The sequence below is a fragment of the Ictidomys tridecemlineatus genome, unplaced genomic scaffold (assembly GCF_052094955.1).
Source record: "Ictidomys tridecemlineatus isolate mIctTri1 unplaced genomic scaffold, mIctTri1.hap1 Scaffold_665, whole genome shotgun sequence".
Lineage (NCBI taxonomy): Eukaryota > Metazoa > Chordata > Mammalia > Rodentia > Sciuridae > Ictidomys > Ictidomys tridecemlineatus.
Genome location: NW_027524667.1, coordinates 106,730 through 116,701, shown reverse-complemented (window position 1 = coordinate 116,701; position 9,972 = coordinate 106,730).

Below are 9,972 nucleotides of genomic sequence, written 5' to 3'. Positions count from 1 at the left end.
TTTAATCAACATAACACTATAGCCATTCAAGCTTAGATGACTAATTAAATCTGTCCTATTCTGTAGGTTCTCTTTGCTCTACTGAAATACAGTGATGCTCAAGGAAAATTTTTAGTTGGAAGTACAGATGGGTATTTTTTCCCATTTTATTCTTTTTTGAAGAACATTCAGCATATGCAATAGGGCTCTGATTGTTTCTCCAGGGAAAGAAAAAAAAAGAACATTTGCTATTCCAGTGACTCTGTTTCTTCAAATACTTGCAGATCTATCATATCAATCTCATTTAGAGGGCTGCAGGTATTGTTGCTAGAAGCTGTTACAATGCAATGCATTTCCCCAACTAATGGACATTATGTGAATTCTGCATCTGCAAAACTTCAGTAAGCAGATTTGCAAAGGAAATAATTAAATAGCTTACAAAGAAACATACTTTGTTCTATTCTTTCTCAGAGGAAATGTGGTCAATTGACCTGCACAAAAACTTGTTTACAAACTAGGGGAGGCCAAGGTCAACTGTGGTACACAGTTTGTACCTGAAAAGTGAAAAAAAGATGCTGCCAACTGTTGCTTAGTCTATAATGGGAGTTGGGGGATACAATGTTTAGTGAGATGAATGAGAACATTTACACAGAAAATGTAAATGTGACAGTTTTGAGATTTAGCAGTTTAAAAATCACAAAGTCAGTGTTGGGATTCTGTTGGCTTTATTTAGAGCAAGGCATGGCTTTGGGAGAGTGGAAAGGAACACAAGGAGATATAGCTACATTTCTGACTTTTTGTGTCTATTTTAAAATTAAAATATTAAATACTTCCAGTCCTTTCAAAAATATATTTACTTTTTTGTATGGTTTAGTGAATTTATAGACATTATCATTTAATGTAAAAGCTCTTTTGCTCAATACACTTTAATTAATGGCAATCTTATTTTCAATGTGTGACATTTCCATTAATTAGGATCTTATATTCATACTCAGTTACATTAAATAAAACACTAGGGTGGTCATTAGAGGAAGAACTAGTCATGCATCATTATTTAAAATTAAAAATACACAATGTTCAGGAACATTGGTGAAACTGTTCCTCATGGATCTTTTGTAATCCTACAAGTAAGACTAATAATTTCCTCCTATAATCAGCTTTAGGTTATTGAAAGTTCACCATTTACTACCATTTTTATATATTCCTATTGATATCCTCAACCAACCCACCAAAATTTTAATGAGCTTCCCATCTACATACCTGTGGTCACTCTCCCTACCCATTCTAATTCTTCTATTTAAAATTCTCTGTTTCAGGTTTGCAGAGAAAATAAGAGAATTCAGGTGTAAATTCCCTTGACATCATGTCACTCATCAACCCCAATCCACATGGACCCTTCTCCGGTATCAGAGAAAGAAGATTCCCACCTCCCATGCAAGGCCAATTCATTTGGTAGGCTCTGGAATACATCCTTGGCCTCTGTCCTCAGGGATCTGTTTCCATCAATTACCCCTACATCCGTATCAGAGCCTCCCCTTCTCCACCAGTTCCTTCTCCTTAGCACATAAACATGTTTAATCATTTCCTCACTTGGGTAAATTGTTTGCAAAGTAAATGTTAATGCTGAGTAAAAGACAGAGTTTAGAGGTTGTGGTGATAGGAGATCTGAGAATGAAGACAAGCTGTGGGTCTTATCATTGTCTAGGATTCTATTTTCTCAAGTGTCTCTAGAGCATTTCACATCTTAAAATGTTGATGTTAGAAAGGAAATCATATAACAAGGAGCACATCAATGCAATGTTTAGACTGAGAATGTGTAGGTTCAATTCACAAAAGGTTTCTTTCCCATTGTAAACCTAACTTTGCCACTTGAAAAAATATTATTCCCTAAAACTCGATATTTCATTACATGGATATATAACCCTGGAACAGACTATTTAAAATGAAAATAAGAGCAAATTTTACATCAAATATTTTAACTAGAGGCCAGCATATCTGGTATTTTCTATTTTGGTTTATGCTTATGGTCACATCAAATCAGAGATTTAGAAAAACTGATCATAGCTCTGAAATCCATAAAATTATATTAGTTCTATATTTTAATGCAATATTTATGGATAATTGTAAAAAAAAAGCATAATTGTTCCATTCACTTTTAGGAAACTAGTGTTATTTTTGGTAAACTAGGAAAATAAAAACAGTTTTTAATATTTAACATTAATTTTGAATTGTGAATACATGTCTTATAGTCATAATTCTGCTGCCAAGAATACATTCTCAGCTATCAAAACTGTGTATACAGTTTTGAACTCACTAGTAGAAAAATGCTATCAAGCCAAGGAGAATATAATCCATTTCCAAGAGGAAACTGGGAATAGAGTTGGATGTAAGGCAAAGATATACATTTGTAAGTATACACACAAACATACACACCCCAGTTATTTTAATGAGCAAGATTTTACAGGCATTTTTAGTATCCTTGGATGAATACTACTACTATGGACCTCTAATGTTGTGATAATTAAATTTAAACTTACAAAATAAAATTTCCCTGCTTAACATTTATTTTGAAATTAGAGTATGTTGCCAGTTGGTTAAGATGTCTACGTTTGATTAGTCTTGTGGCTTCTGGTACAAATAAAGCAATGGACAAATACCATAGAGTCATTCATTAATTGACCTAATCTTTCTGAACTTATTTATATTTCAGCCTGCACAATAGCTGAATGAAGTAAGTCATCAATTCATTATTTACTAATGAAACTAATGCTTCTTATTATTCTTAAAATTAAAATTTTAGTGGTTTAAGATTTCTAAAATAAGTCCATTATTATTATTCCCATAATTCAACAAGTTTGGACATAGTATTTCTGAATTGCTTGCGGCCATCTGATATTGCAGCTTTGCAACCTTCCCTAAAATGAGCCAGAAAAATCAAAATAATTACATTAATGCTGGGAATCAAAGTTTATTGACTGTCCCTTGAGGTGGAAAACCAAAAAGCTGGTTACAAAAGTTGCCAGCTTATTTAATGTTACCACTGCCTCCTCCCCATTCTTGTCAAAACAGCTTTTGAAGGCATTTTCAAATAAAGTCACCTCTCCTGTGTTCCAATTCAGTAGCTTATCTATTTCCTCTTAAATAGTAGCTAGTACACATCATCTCACCTTCCACATCCAGATCTCAAAGGGAGAACCCAACAGGCCCTCTTCCCCTGCCAAGCCAATGCCAAAGGCAATATTCCCAGGCAGGGTCTTCGTAATCATTTCTGTTCCCTTCTGGAAGATTCTGCCTCATTGAATATTCTTCTAAGCCAGTAGAAGTCTCCTCAAGGTAGCAATCTGCATTTATTAGAAGGCTGCTAATGAAAATTGCAGCACCTGGTTTCTTTCACTTTCCAACAATTCTTTGCAATACTCAAGTGAGGGGGTACTTGAGGGCACACCCATTTCATAGAAGAGGCCACAAATGCAAATATTCTGTGTACTGTTTATCTTTGTATCTTTCACAGGACTTGGCTATACCCATAGTAAATAATAGCTATTAAATAAAAGACTTCTTCAATTGAGTGAATTATTCTGAAGTAAGTAGTAAACTAATTTTTGTTATTTAAGCTGAATCAAATTGAGCTGAGCTAAGTAAATCTATCCCTCTCCATGCCTGGTCAACACCATTTTTTTCTTCTTCTCCCCCTCTTATTCTTCCTCTTTCTGTTTATTAAGAACATTTTCAAAACAATGAGAGACAAGTATAATGAACCTCCAAGCATCCACCCACCCAAGTTCAACAATGATCATATTTGCTTCATTTATTCTTTCCTTTTTTCTTTGTTGCATTGCTTTTAAAAAGCAAGGCCAAGACATCATGCCATCTCATCTCTACTTTCTTAGTCATTAAGCTAAACTGAAGAGTTAGCGTAGGAGGTCTCAGGCTGCTATCCTTAGAAGAGTCTGTTTGCAAAGTTGACTCTTGAATGGCAACTGGGTGCTTGAAATGTAGGAGGGCTCCCACATTCCCAGAACTGGTAAGAGTGACTCTCTGGGCCTAAACTATTTGTTCAAATAGTGTGGTTTGTGCTAAATACTTAACTTACTTCTGGGAGACTGGAATTTTGGAACATACTAGATAGCACCCAACCAAAATGTTGGTTGAGTTTCCCCATTAGGCCACAATTCACATGTGTTGTAACAACTCAGTGCTAAAGAAACTGGGTGAATACTATGTAATTCCACTGGGAAAATACTCCTGGAACTTTGTACCTGGTTTCCTCAGAACTTCACCCCAATACACAGTTTCCATTTGCTCCTTTTCATTTAGTCACAATAAATTGTGCCATAGTACAACTATATGCTGAGTTCTGTGAGTACTTCTTACATATCAAAGAGCCTTAAACCTTGGGGATTATCTTGGGACTCTAAGCCATATTCCTACCCATTTTTCCCCCTTTCCTTTTTTTTTTTTTTTTTGGTGGTGGTGGTGGTACTGGAGATTAAACGCAAGACTTTGCATACGCCAAACAAGTACATTACCACTGAGCCATATCCTCAGCTTCTACCATTCTTTTATACACACACACATATGTGTGTGTATATATATATTTAGTTATAGAATATAAATATATACATATTTTAGTTGTAGATGGACACAATACCTTTATTTTATTTATTTATTTCTATGTGGTGCTGAAGATCAAACCCAGTGCCTCATATGTGCGAGGCAAGTGCTTTGCCACTGAGCCACAATCCCAGCCCATTACCAGTCTTTAAATCTATGTTACTTTCACTTTTTTATGGAAATATCATTGACCCTGGGGAGATGCCATACTACAAAAGGCTCCTATTACCCGCTCTCATAGCTCCCTGAACTTCTTCATATCATGCATCAAAAAGTTCCAAAGTTATGTTTATAATCCATCTCTCTTTCCTGAGAATCTAAGCTAGCTGAGACAGGAATGGCATCTGTTTGGATTACCATGCACTCCTGGCAATGAGCACTGAAGACATGAATTTTAAAAATATCCAAGAAAATCATACCCCTCCTTCTGTTATTTAAGAAGTACAGTTTATATAGTTTTCCCTTGCATTTTACTCATTCATTCGCCAAATACTACATGCTTACTGTGTAATCCTTACTATGTCCCAGTTTGGTTGAATATCTACTTTAATGACATCATTTTATAATTAGCAATGACATGTCAATGTTTCATTTTCCAGAAAACAAGGCAGGAAACTGAATGGGGACTTTCCTTTGGACATTGGTTACTAATAGATCTATTGAAACTCATTGTGGGACCCTCTTCCCACATTACTATCTTCAGTAATTTCTCCTGCAAGTACAGACTCTTGAGATGACTTTTATTTGCCCTCTAGAGCTTCTTAACCACTGTTTTGGGTCACACAAAAGTATAAAGACAATTGTAAGTAAGAAAATTGCATCGATGTGACTCTTCCGCTGAATTTTAGAGGCTAAAATGTAAAATAAATTATGCTAAACACATTCAATTATTGAAACACCATATGACAACAGATAGAACAAACATATATTCCTTTAAAGAAAAGAAGTGAGCTGTCCATATGCTGTAATGGATATGTCTATATATACACAGACTGTCATGTGCATTTAATTTGTATACAGAAATGGGTCAAGTAGACTATTTTTTCATGGTGGATGAAAATAAAATGTGATGGAATATACTGGAATGGGAACTAGCAAAATTTTTAAAGGTTATAAGCTTGAGTATCCTATTATCCAGCAAATTCACTCCGAGGTATACATTAATATCCAAGAAAAACTTGAGCATGTGTGTCAAAGTCCACCAGTGAAAGGTCACCAGAAACACTGGCAGAGCAAATAAAGTGACTGTGTTTACTGTAGCAAAAGAGAAGGCATTCCAGAAGAACCTTGGTTCAATAAGAATGAATTACCCATACTTCCTTCTCAGCTGTACATTCTCTTCCCCACTTACCATTTTCAGCTATGACACAGTAGGTGCCAGTTGTGTTTATCCAGAAGCTACAATAAACATGACTTTTTATTAAACGCAAATGTCACCATGAAGTAGAATCAAGTATTGACTTTGTGCAACCTCCCATCAACAGAACCATGAATATGTCGAGCAAGGCACAGGATTTATTATCTATGCACCTTTCAGAGGGTTTCCTGAAACACAACTAGTTTCCATAATTGGTAACCAAATAAAACCACAGGCAGTCGGGAGAAGAACACAGGTCTTTTCAAGAAACTGTAAATTAATGGAAGATATCTAACTAATGCCTAGTGCTCTACTCAAAAGGGCATTTTGTTTCTTGCTCTTTAATGATGGTAGTCCTTACCACCTGCTCACACTATGAATATGGCTTCACCTCTAACAGTAAAGGCTAGAACACCTGGCACAGTCCTCACATGCTGTCCTTTCCCATATCATTAGCTCCTTTAGAAGCAACTTTATATTCAATGACATTTGGATTTGAGAATGTTTTTACAGAATAACACTGTAAGGCCCAAGTTTGCTGCAGCAACCAGGCCTACAAGAACCTAAGGAATGAATGCTTTTCAGCAAATGAGAACACAAAGTCAGATGAAGATTATTTGTAAAAAGCCCTATAAACTATGTCAAGGAGGAGAATCACACTGCCAGACACCATAAAACACTGTATAATTAAAGTCTAGCAGTCCATTAGACAACCCAGGGACAAGTCGTTCTCAGTAGTTGCAATGCAGGCTGCATGATTTACGACAAGTAGATGGGGAGGAGTCCCATGACACTAGACTGAGATCTAGTATTGATGCTACAATACTTTTTTTGGCCCAAGGACAATTGCCCGGTATTATTATCATTAAAATGGGAGTTGGGTTCATGTAAGTTCCCCTAACAAATTCTTAATTTCTCTCTGGCTTTGGCCCAATCCCAAGTTGTAGTTTAAAGTAATAAATAATTCAAAAATAATTGTGTCTCGGGTTGGGGGTGTAACTCAGTGGTATAACATTTGTCTAATTTGCATAAGGCTCTGGGTTACATCCCCAGCACCACAAAAAAAAGAGTAATACCTATATAAAAATAATTGTGTCTTGGGGCTGGGGTTGTAGCTCAGGAGTAGAGGTACTGGGTTCAATTCTCAGCACCATGTATAAATAAGTGAATAAAATAAAGGTCCATCAACAACTAAAAAATATTTTTAAAAGAAATAATAATTGTGTCTCTTCTCAAGTGATCTGAGGTAATGCTTTTTGAGATCAATAAGACTGACATTTTTTATGTGGTCTTTATGGGGTTTTTGATCCACTGAGGGAACACTGAAGAAGGTAGCCTGCTTGACTGACAAAGAACAGGAGGAATATGTTACACTTGCATTTGAGGAGATCTATACAGAGAAGTAAAATTATAAAAAAGTTTTCTTCCCTGGAGAGACAAAGTCCCCACTACAGGGCACACAATATGACCAGAAGATATTTGTGTCTCTCTTTTGTTCTTATTCACTTGATGTTTTCACTTCCCCTTTTCCATTAAAATAATCCCATCAGAGGAAGGGTTTCTGGAAAGCATGGAGCATTTATCAATGTCTCTGAAAGTATTTCAAGTTATTCCCCAAGCTTTTTTCCTCCCAAGCTCTTGAAATTATGTGCAAAATGTGATGTCTAGGTGCATGTGCTCACTTCTGTGAGAAGTTCTGGAGAACATTGATGCAAGTTTAAATGGGCATTTAACATCACAGAATATAGGAAGAAATAAGATAAAATGCATCGGCCACAACTACTGCATATTTTATTCCTAAATTACATTCAATAGTTTATCCCACTCACCAGGACTTTTATTCCCATAAAACAATGTCCAGACTTTAAGTATGCTAATGAGCTGGGCACAGTGGCACAAGCTCAAAATCCCAGCCACTCAGGAGGCTGAGACAGGAAGACTGAAAGCTAGAGGCCAGCTTTGGCAACTTATCTAGAACCTGTCTTGGGGATGTATCTCAGTGATAGAGTACCTGGGTATTCTAACCCCCAAGTACCACCCCCAAAAAATAAATAAATAATGATTCACTCAAAGAATTTGAGAAAACTGCACATTCCTTTCCTCACCTCCACCCTGTTCCAAGATACAGATTTCAAGGGTAGACCCCAATCTGTACCTTTTCCCAGTGCCTCATATGATTCTTAGGCAGACAATCATAGACCCAAGTTTGAGAAATGTGCCATGATCCAGCATCAAGCGGGAATCTCCACATGAATTCATGAATTAAACAAATTAAACAAAGAAGTGCACTCAGTTCCTTGTAAGGCTAGAACTGTGAACATTTGACTTAGATTACTTTGTGAGTCACATGGAAACTAGTTCTTTTATTTTATTTATTTATATGTACAATTTTTTTTTCACGGTAATCACTGTTACTTGTCAGTTCCTGCAGCATATTAATATAGCTGTTACTATAGACTCTCATTGCCTTTTCCTGTGCAATAAAACACAAGAAATAGTGGAAGAAATAAGTATGTTTTTAAATAATAGAGGAAAGAAAAATAATTGTCACGTTCTCTCATTATTTGCGTAGCCTGACTACCATGGGGAACAGTGAAATGGCTTTTTAAAACTTACTCTATGGCTTTAAATTGGGTTAACTCAGCAAAAACAGACATAAAAGAAGTGGCTATAGAGATGTGAAGGATGAGATTTTTCTCTACGTTTCTCTTTTGCCTTTTATTTTCCCCATGGTCTTTAATGCTTTTCTCTTTGGAATGGATGAAGTTATAAAGTTGCCTTACATAAGTGCTTTGCTTGAAAGATTGGTAATCGTGCACTTCGATACTGAATTGTCCAGTCTATTCAATCTAAAACAGGCTTTCTTCTTTTGTTCAGCCAGGATTATCTCCTTCACCGAATGTAACAGAAATATCTGGGTATAAAACTGAAAAATTGTTCATAAATATTATGGAAGGCTTTTTGAGCTGTTGACTATTAGAGGCCTGATTTAGCAAACAGTAAACCTGCTTTTGCTAGGCTGGGGATTATTTTACCTTTTTCTTTTAAATAAATCACTCATAGTTTTTTTTTTTTTTTTAAAAAAAAGGATACAGATTTCATAGCACTTTTACCCATGATTAGAACAGAAGGAACAAGTTGCTATTTTTAAGAGACAGTTTTAATATATTTTACTATATTTGGAATAGGGGAAAAACATCAGCACTTGCTTTCTCCTGTAGGTAACTTACTTATCTTGCCATTTTTTATGTAAAGTCTTTGTGCTAAACCAGCCAATGAAATGCATTATTCCATCAGAGTTTTCCAGCAGAAACAAAACCAGACAGCATGCATGAGTAGTTGGACACATTTACACTAATTCAAATAAATAAATAAATAAATCTCTAGCTGGAGGGTTAATAACACAACTCAATCAAAACCAGTGACATTTTTTATCAAACATTTGTGAAATTGCAGTTTTGAACTCTTGATCTCCTACAAATTGAATTAAAAGGTACTGTTCTAAATCTGTCTCCACATTACAATATGGCACTGATACAGAAAACAGGGCGCCTGCACTGAACACACTCAGTTTACAATGGAAAAAGGTCTAGAGGTGATTCTCACCTTCTCTTTAACAGTTGGAAAGTTTTTTAACACATGGCTCCTGAGTGGGAGTGCCAATTAAAGAGTTATAGTACCTGTCAACACGGGTTTAACATTTCAACAAAGCAAATCATCAATTAAAACTCATCAGCAACAGTCATCCTGTTAATTGACCAAATGATTATTCTTCTCCTACTTAGAGTCTAATGGACACACTCAAGAAAATTTTTTTCCTCCTTGCAAACCAATCAGAAGCTGTGCCAAACCTCATATTGGCACAACTACCTTGGTTTTCAGGTCCACTGAAAAGGCGTGTCCCTTTGTTCTCAGAGGAGCCCCTAAGTGGATGCCCAGTTGTACTCTTTTGCTTTCTGACAACCTTTTCTCAAAGATTATTTTTTTGACTTTCTGCCCTAAGCAAAAATAAGCTAGTCACT